We start from the raw sequence: 10,420 nt of genomic DNA, 5'->3' as shown, positions 1-10,420 counted from the left end.
CCTTCAGTGCTGCCCCCTCTGGGCTGTGTGTGGTGGGACAAGGCCTTCAGTGACGCCCCCTCTGGGCTGTGTGTGGTGGGACAAGGCCTTCAATGACGCCCCCTCTGGGCTGTGTGTGGTGGGACAAGGCCTTCAGAGACGCCCCCTCTGGGCTGTGTGGGGTGGGACAAGGCCTTCAGTGACGCCCCCTCTGGGCTGTGTGTGGTGGGACAAGGCCTTCAGTGACGCCCCCTCTGGGCTGTGTGTGGTGGGACAAGGCCTTCAGAGACGCCCCCTCTGGGCTGTGTGGGGTGGGACAAGGCCTTCAGTGACGCCCCCTCTGGGCTGTGTGTGGTGGGACAAGGCCTTCAATGACGCCCCCTCTGGGCTGTGTGTGGTGGGACAAGGCCTTCAGTGCTGCCCCCTCTGGGCTGTGTGGGGTGGGACAAGGCCTTCATAGATGCCCCTTCCGGGCTGTGTGTGGTGGGACAAGGCCTTCAGTGACGCCCCCTCTGGGCTGTGTGTGGTGGGACAAGGCCTTCAGTGACGCCCCCTCTGGGCTGTGTGTGGTGGGACAAGGCCTTCAGTGACGCCCCCTCTGGGCTGTGTGTGGTGGGACAAGGCCTTCAGAGACGCCCCCTCTGGGCTGTGTGGGGTGGGACAAGGCCTTCAGACACCCCCCCCCCCCCGGCTGTGTGACCACCAGTCTCTGCAGCTGCTTACAGAACCTACAAATATGTTACAAAAAAAAGAGGGGGGATGGGAACAAAGGTGGGACTTTAAATGTGCCTTGTGGAGTATAAAAAATGAAATTCAAAAACATTGATTTATGAAAAAGTAGAAAGTTGTTATTATTATTCTGCCATTCTAATGAATAAAAACAACATAAAAGAACTTTACAGTCTTGGTGTTTTGAAAACGGGATGTGCGGGTCCCAAACAATGAAAGCAATGGGGCCAACGCGTTTCGTCAGGGCAGTGGGAGTCGCACAGCAGAATTTCTAATCATTTCTATAAATGAGATATTAATAAACAAAACATGACATGATTTATTTATATGAAAATTTTGATACATAATACATGAATTAACATATTCATTCAAAAAATACTTTTAGGTAGATTCAGGTACGGCCGCGCAATCTTAAGACGGCGTAGCCTAGCGTGTTTACACTACGCCGCCTTAAGTAAGAGAGGCAAGTACATGATTCTCAAAGCACTTACCTCCTTTCTTAGGGCAGCGTAGTGTAATCGCGGCGGGCGTGTAACGGCTACCCAAGTAGTGCGAGGGTCTCAGCCGTTGGAGACGTCCTTTTCCCTGGCAAGCTGCGATATGCAGGTACCGCCGGTATATCCCATCGAACGCCCTTCCAAGAAACGAGACGGACTACGTTTGCAGAGTCAAGCAGGACTGACTTTTAATGCCACATTTTTCTTCCTTATATCTGGTTACAAACTGTACAGAAACAAATGACACTCCCCCCCCACCCAGGGGGGACTTCAATACACATACTTTGAAATAATGACACTCCCTTGAGCCAATCAGTCGCTAGACGTTTTGGCTCCTAAACTTAACTTGATCAGACAATAGAATTCAATTAACCTTTAAAACAATTATCACTCACACATAATCCCCATCAGCATACACCTCACAGGAGGCTGTTACCTACACAAAAGAGAGTTCATTAGCTATGCAAAGGGAACATTAGCATTCAGCAGTGAAAGAGACCATTGTCCAATTAACCCTTTGAGCTCAGAATACAATGTGGTACATCCAATTGTGACAAGCCATGCAGTTCCTTGTAGTCCTCCCTGCATGAAGATTATAAATGTCCAGGCAGAATACATAGGTCTGTTACAGGGCGTAAGGGCGCCTAATTCAAATTGGTTGGAGGGGGGCGTGTTGTATGGTAATGAGGCTTGAGCTCAAGTTTTTTCTGACGTTTTAAGCTACTGCGCATGCGCCGGGCGCCTACATTTCCCAGTGCGCATTGCGGCTAAGTACGCCGTACGGGCCTATTGATTTAGACGCGGACGTAAACGACGTAACTCCCGATTCGCGGACGACTTGCGCAAACGACGTAAAAAATTCGAACCTCGCGGCGGCCGCCTAAGGCCTTACGCAAACGACGTAATTCGACTGCGGCGGCTGGGCGTACGTTCGTGAATCGGCGTACAAGCTCATTTACATAATCTACGCTGGCCGCAATGGAAGCGCCACCTAGCGGCCAATCCGAAAAATTGCAATCTAAGATAGGACGGCGCAAGCCGGCCTATCTTAGATATGTTTAAGCGTATCTCTGTTTGAGAATACGCTTAAACATACGGCGGCGTAGATTCTGAGTTAGGTCGGCTTATCTACTGATATCTACTGATAAGCCGGCCTAACTCTACCTGAATCTACCTAATTGCCTGTAATATTGTAGACACAATGGGCCAGATTCACAAAGAGATACTCCGGTGTATTATCTCCTGATATCTCCTGATCCCCCATCGTATCTCTGACTTACACTGGTCCTATCTATGCGCCTGGTTCATAGAATCACATACGCATAGATAGGGCTGAGATCCGATAGTGTTACACTGTCGGATCTTTTTTTCCATTTAAAAATGGCGCTGGGGGCGTTCCTGCTGATTTACGATAAATAATATGTAAATCAGCGAGATACGCAAATTAACGAACGTACGCGGACCCGTCGCAGTGTTCTTACGTCGTTTCCGTAGCGGTTTTCCCGTCGTATACTTACCCCTTCTTTTATCAGGCGCAGCCAATGTTAAGTATAGCCGGCGTTCCCGCGTCGAATTTGAATTTTCCTACGTCGTTTGCGTACGCCGATTCACGAACACGCGCGTCGCAAGTCCCGCTCACGTCGCAACCACTGACGTCCTAGTGACGTCAGTGGGAGCAATGCACGCCGGGAAATTCCCCGGACGACGCATGCGCATTTAAATCGGCGCGGGAACGCGCCTGATTTAAATATGACACTCCCCCTAGCCGCGGAATTTGAATTCCGCTGGGGGATTTAGGAAGTTTGGAGGTAAGTGGTTTGTGAATTAGCCACTTGCCTCCTAAACTTGCGGGAGCGGATCTTAATTCACGTAGATCGAGCGGATCTATAGATCCGCTGCGCTACGTGAATCTGGCCCAATGTTGGCTGCATGTTGTGAATTAAAACATCGAAGGTTAAAAACAGTTCCATTGGTCGGTTTAGAAATGTGCAGCGAATTCCTACACTTAGGGAGGGTTCAGGTAGGACTAATTAAACAGATGTTCATGTTTAGTGATGGACAATCATGTGACGGGGCGGTTCGCGAACGCTAACCGCAAACTTTCGCTAATGTCCGCGAAACCGCAAGTTTCCGGCGGGCCCCACTGACTTTAATGGCGAATATTAAAAACCTGCAGGTCATATTTGCAGCCACAAAATACTTACTAGCTCCGCACAACATGGACACTGACCTACCAGAAGGATTAAGTGAAGACCCGGATACAGAAGTAAGTGTCGGCCATTACAGGCCCCAAAAATTTCCGTTTGGGTCCCGGAAACTGTTTCTCGGTGAGTGGAAATTCCTCGGCCAGCGGACGCAGAATGCAGCATTTCTCTCAGCAAGGCCTGGAAGTGCTGCATTCTGATTGGCCTCTGTGATGGTGGTAACATTTCCGCCATGTTTTCTTTGTACCGGGGGTCTAAGTACGTTGCCACCCAGTACTGGTCCTTGCCCTTTATGCTTTTTATACGGGGGTCCCTCTTAAAACACCGGAGCATGAAGACTGGCTCCTGCTCATCATCCAGGATAATGTCGTCCTCGTTCTCCTCCCCCCCATCCACAGACAACACCAGGGACCCCAGAAAGGTTTAAAGCATGCTCTTCTTGCTCCTCCTCCCCGGCACCATCCTCCTCTTCAGACTCCCCTTGTTGACTTGTCTCAGGTGGAGTAGCCCCCCCCCCCTGGGAATTCATCCAGCATTGCGACTTCCTCATCTTCCTGCTCCTCGACGGCTCGATCAATGACACGACGCAATGCACGCTCCAGAAAGAAGGCGTAAGGTACGATGTCACTGATGGCGCCCTGGCTGCGACGGACCAGTTTGGTGACCTCACCAAATGGCCGCAGAAGTCTGCGTGAGTGGCGCATGAGCAGCCACTGGCGCTGTGAAAAAAAAAACCAAGCTCCCCGGAACCTGTCCTGCCGCAGAGTTCGTACAGGTCGTCGTTAACTGCACCTTTCTGCTGGAGCAGCCTATCAAGCATATATAAGGTTGAGTTCCATCGCATCGGGCAGTCACAAATAAAACGTCTTACGGGCAGGTTGTGCCGCCGTTGAATGTCAGCAAGGCGAGCCATGGCCATGTAAGATCTTCTGAAATGAACCGAGATTTTCCTGGCCTGCCGTAAGACGTCCTGGAGCCCAGGGTATTTGGCAACGAATCGCGGCACGACCAAGTTCAGGACGTGCGCCATGCATGGCACGTGTGTAATTTTGCCCTGTTTTGCCCTCAGCGCGCTCAGCAGATTGGCACCGTTGTGGCACACCACTTTACCAACTGACAAAGTGAGCGGTGTTAGCCACTGGTCTGCCTGTGAACGCAAAGCTGAAAGGAGTGCAGGACCAGTGTGGCTCTTGTCTTCCAGGCACGACAGACGCAGCACAGCATGGCAACGTCTCACCTGGCATGTCAAATAGGTTCTGGGGATCTTGGGCGGCGCAGTGGAAGAGACGGTAGCATCGGAAAAGGAGGAGTCAGCCGAGGAGGAGAGGGAGGATGGAGTAGGAGGCGGAGAAGAAGAGGCAGGCCTGCATGTAATCCGTGGCGGTAAAACCAAATCTACATGGGTGCCACGGGTTACATGCTTGACGGCCGTCAGAAGGTTCACCCAGTGGGCAGTAAAAGTTATATACCTTCCCTGCCCGTGTTTGCTAGACCACGTGTCTGTGGTCAGATGTATCTTGGCACCAACACTGTGTGCCAGAGATACATTCACTTTGCCGCTGAACATGGCCATATAGCTCTGGGATGCCCTTCTGTGAGAAATATTTCCTTCCTGGGACCTTCCATTGTGGTGTTCCAATGGCCACAAATTTCCGAAAGGCCTCCGACTCCACCAGTTTATATGGCAGTAGTTGGCGGGCTATCAGTTCCGACAAGCCAGCGGTCAACCGTTGGGAAAGAGAGTTATCCGGTGTCATCGTTTTTTTTACGATCGAACATCTGGGCCACGGAAGCCGGCCTTTTTGCAGAAAAACATGAGGACGGCATGATGGAAGGTGGAGTGGAGGACAATTGTGAGCATAGAGGGGAAGGAGAAGAGGCTGGACGGTGAGAGCCTGGAGAGGGGCTTTGTGGGTTCTGATGGCGTTACTCCCACTGGGCTCGGTGATGGGAGGCCAGGTGCCTTCTTAAGGCGGTCATCCCTAGGTGAGTGTTGGGCTTACCGCGACTTTTGCGTTGACTGCAAAGGCTGCAGATGGCAACACTATTGTCTGCAGCGGACACGTTAAAAAAAAGCCCACACTGCGGAGCCATGGGCCGGCGTCCTGGGAGCGCCAGATGTGACCGTACATGGTTGATGGCTCGCTCCTGATACATTAGGAGTCTGGTTTGTCCCTCCTGTGCAATGTAAGATCGGCCTGCTTCTCCTCCCTATCTGCTGGTCCATCTCTCCCTCTGAACTCCCCTCCTCTTCCTCTCTTGTGGGCACCCACGTGACGTCTGTAGACACGTCATCATCGACGTCACCTTCCCCACCACTAACCGTAGAGATCTCGGAGTAGGCAGCAACAGCGGGCACCTACCTCCTTAGGCTGATCTGAGTACTGTCGTCAGACTGCTGAGTGCCGGCTGTTGCTTCCTCCTCTTCCTGATCCAATGCCAAGAATGGCTGCGCATCTGAAATGTCTTCTGATGGATCGGAAAATAATTCCTGTGACTCAAGCGCAGGGTATATGGTGGTGGAGGTGGTGGTGGGCGAGCCACTCAACCAAGTCTGGTGCGTCCTTTGACGTAATCGAACGCACCTTGTGCCACTTCCCACTTTGGCTCCGGCCTGGTGCTCCAGCCCTACCACCCCTGCGGAAGGGCCTGCCTCCTCCTCTGCCTGTCATTTTTTAAATGACCCTGTGACAACAAAAGTCTCTAGAGAGGCGCAGTATATGTGGAAGAAGGTATATAACACCACGCTTCAATCTGTCGTTTTGGGGGGCCACTGGTTTATCGCACCAGTTGTGAAACTCTTTTTTCAGGATTTTTTTTCAATGTGCGTAGCAGAGGAAACGCAGCAAAAGAGGCAACAATTCTGCAGTAACCAAATCCACCGCCAGTCACAATGCTGCACAATACAAATCCACTATAATATGCTGTAACGGCTACCCACTGGTGTGAGGGTATCAGCCGTTGGAGAAGTCCTTTTCCCTGGCAAGCTGCGATATGCAAGTACCGCCGGTATCCCCGTCCAATAGAGAGAGAGAGAGAGAATTCCCCTTCACGAACGAGACAAGGCTACGTTGAAGGGTCAAACAAGACTCTTTATTTTCCAGTACACAGCACACTTTTATACAGGATTTGGAACATCCCACCCCCAACAACCGCTTTCCCATTGGTCAATTGTAAAGTATATACAGTCTTCACTCAGGTCCTCCTTGACCATGCAAATGAGGACTTGAAATAGTCAACAGGGATTGGTCCAATAGCTTGGATAGAAAGACTTGTGTATTGAGACAGAAGCCCCAGGGGGTAATCAATGTACACAATAACCCGGTCTACTTAATTACTACCTCTGAGAGGTTACATTCTTTTAGAACAATACAAAGTCCCTTAGCGTAAACACACATACATCTTCAAACACACATTCTAAAAGTCATTTAGTGGAGGTAATTATCTCCTAGAGACATCTCGTCTCCGACAACCGCTCTCAACCTGCAGAACACAATAAAAGGTATTTCACAAGCCGGCTCCACTTAGCATTTCAATAGACTGAGCTAAGCATTGAAGGGTCATTGTCCTATTGACCTAGTCAGGACAAAATTAACCACTTGTAATGTGTCCAGTACCTTCTGCAATGAACTGTCAGTAATGTCCCATCTTCTGAAATACATAGTTCCGTTACATATGCTTTCTATATTCAAAAGTATATTATAAGTGTATATTACACCTATATACTGCACAGCAAGTAGCACACCTATACCAGTGTTTGAAAGGACTTTTGTGGACCTGTTAGATTGCTATTTGATTGAATACAGCCTGTCCCTGCTCCGAACACCAACCTCTCCCTACACTGACAAACAGCAGAATGTAAGATGGCCGCCAGATCAGATCTATTTATAAGGTAGGGGGTGTGTCCATGTGCTGAAATGTCTCAATTGGCTGTCCTGCACCACCTGATGGATGTGTCATAGGTCAAAGTTCTTACCCATGTGACACTGCGGACTGCCGCGAACATCGCCAGATGTCCAACGGTTTGGCAGACCGCGAACGACAAAAGTTTGCCGCAAAACGACCGCCTGGCGAACCGGCAGGCCATCTCTACTGGAAGCAATTATAACTCTTAATTCTGGGGTCTCTGGTAGTAATTATAACCCCCAACATTGGGGTCACAGGTCGCAATTATAACCCCCAACATTGGGGTCACAGGTCGCAATTATAACCCCCAACATTGGGGTCACTGGTAGAAATTACAACCCCCAATATTGGGGTCACTGGTAGCAATTATAACCCCCACATTGGGGTCACTGGCAGCAATTATAACCCCCACATTGGGGTCACTGGCAGCAATTATAACCCCCAACATTGGGGTCACAGGTCGCAATTATAACCCTCAATATTGGGGTCACTGGTAGCAATTATAACCCCCCAACATTGGGGTCACAGGTCGCAATTATAACCCTCAATATTGGGGTCACTGGTAGCAATTATAACCCCCAACATTGGGGTCACTGGTAGCAATTATAACCCCCAACATTGGGGTCACTGGTAGCAATTATAACCCTCAATATTGGGGTCACTGGCAGCAATTATAACCCCCAACATTGGGGTCACAGATCGCAATTATAACCCTCAATATTGGGGTCACTGGTAGCAATTATAACCCCCCAACATTGGGGTCACAGGTCGCAATTATAACCCTCAATATTGGGGTCACTGGTAGCAATTATAACCCCCAACATTGGGGGTCACTGGTAGCAATTATAACCCCCAACATTTTGGTCACTGGCAGCAATTATAACCCCAACATTGGGGTCACTGGTAGCAATTATAACCTCCAACATTGGGGTCACTGGTAGCAATTATAACCCCCCAACATTGGGGTCACAGGTCGCAATTATAACCCTCAATATTGGGGTCACAGGTCGCAATTATAACCCTCAATATTGGGGTCACAGGTCGCAATTATAACCCTCAATATTGGGGTCACTGGCAGCAATTATAACACCCAACATTGGGGTCACTGGCAGCAATTATAACACCCAACATTGGGGTCACTGGCAGCAATTATAACACCCAACATTGGGGTCACTGGCAGCAATTATAACCCCCCAACATTCTCCATCCCCCTCTCTTTCATTCTCCATCCCCCCTCTCTTTCTTTCTCCGTTCCCCTCCCAGTGGTGTACTAAGTAGGGGGCGGGGGGGGGGCCACCCCGGGTGCCACACACTGGGGGGGGGGTGTCAGGCCGGCGCCCCCCCCTCCGAGACTGAAGTGGGCGGGTTTAGGCAGCGGCACCGCACGGTGACAGGCAGGTAAGGGTAAGAACACACCACATGGAGAGCCTGAGGCGAGCTGTAGTGGCTTTGAAGGGGGGGGGGTGCACCCGAGTGACACCTGTCGGCACACCCGGGGACCCGCAACGATCCCTTCTGTCGGCACACCCGGGGACCCGCAACGATCCCTTCTGTCGGCACACCCGGGGACCCGCAACGATCCCTTCTGTCGGCACACCCGGGACCCGCAACGATCCCCTTCTGTCGGCACACCCGGGACCCGCAACGATCCCTTCTGTCGGCACACCCGGGACCCGCAACGATCCCCTTCTGTCGGCACACCCGGGACCCGCAACGATCCCCTTCTGTCGGCACACCCGGGACCCGCAACGATTCCCTTCTGTCGGCACACCCGGGACCCACAACGATCCCCTTCTGTCGGCACACCCGGGACCCGCAACGATTCCCTTCTGTCGGCACACCCGGGACCCACAACGATCCCCTTCTGTCGGCACACCCGGGACCCGCAACGATCCCCTTCTGTCGGCACACCCGGGACCCGCAACGATCCCTTCTGTCGGCACACCTGGGACCCGCAACGATCCCCTTCTGTCGGCACACCCGGGACCCGCAGCGATCCCCTTCTGTCGGCACACCCGGGACCCGCAACGATCCCCTTCTGTCGTGGCCGTGGCTCCGATCAGTCTCGGCTGTCTCACACACTTTTATACATAGCAGTTTGAACCCCCCGCCCCCACAACCACTTTCCTATTGGTACTCTTGGCCATGCTAATGAGGACTTGAAACAAGGTCAGCAGGGATTGGTCCAATAGCTTGAATAGGAGGACTGATATGTGTAATGACACAGAAAAGCCCCCCCAGGGGGTAATTAAAGTCCATAAATAGTCACACAGAACAATGCTTTTCTTCCAGACCATGGAGCCGTCTGGAGGGGGGGAGGGGTAACCTTAAGACAGGGCAGAAGACCCCCCCCCCCCACTATGTAACAGATTCAAAGGAGAAATACTTCAGTATTCCAACGTTCATGACACCTTCTTTCCTTCTTTTCCCTTCATTTCCTCTCTATCCCTCTTTTCTCCTCTCCCTCTCTTTCCTTCTATCCCTCTTTTCCTCCATGGGCAGCACAGAGGCTTAGTGGTTAGCACTTCTGCCTTGCAGCACTGGGGTCCTCGGGTCTAATCCTGACCAGGACACTGTCTGCATGGAGTTTGCATGTTCTCCCTGTGCTTGCGTGGGTTTCCTCCGGGTTCTCCGGTTTCCTCCCACACTATAAAGACATGCTAACTTTTTGCGTTGGTGGTGTAGTGGTTAGCACAGCTGCTTTCCAAGCAGATGACCCGGGTTCGATCCCCGGCCAATGCAGTCGCCAAGATGGCTTCCTCACCTGGAATGAAATGTGGAGTGTAGATTAGCGATGGAATAAAATGTAAACTGAAGTGAATGTCGGGATTTGTGTGGATTTTATTATTACACGGCTTAGAATAGATTTCTTGCAGGTAGGTGTGATTGTTCTGTATTCTCATTGTCGGCCAGCAGGTGGAGCACTCGGCTCCTTTTCAGGTATTTTCTAGGCTCTCCTTCACAGCTTGGCTGAAGAAAGGCCGGCTATGTACTATATACAGAGGGGGAGGGGAAATACCGATCGTCTCCCCTGCAGATCGTTACATAGAAATGAAGGGTCTATAATTTCTCTCATAGGTGTATTTTATATGATGGAGACAGAAT

At 51.1% G+C, this 10,420-nt stretch overlaps 1 non-coding gene across 1 annotated transcript; it reads left to right on the top strand.

Moving 5' to 3' along the window:
• The first annotated feature begins 9,985 nt into the window (after nt 1–9,985).
• TRNAG-UCC lies at nt 9,986–10,057 on the top strand. The gene has a single exon. It is a non-coding gene; the product is annotated as a tRNA-Gly (tRNA).
• The last annotated feature ends 363 nt before the right edge of the window (nt 10,058–10,420 follow it).

This window comes from Rana temporaria (assembly GCF_905171775.1).
Source record: "Rana temporaria chromosome 4 unlocalized genomic scaffold, aRanTem1.1 chr4ry, whole genome shotgun sequence".
Lineage (NCBI taxonomy): Eukaryota > Metazoa > Chordata > Amphibia > Anura > Ranidae > Rana > Rana temporaria.
This window is presented reverse-complemented; position numbering and strand designations above follow the sequence as displayed.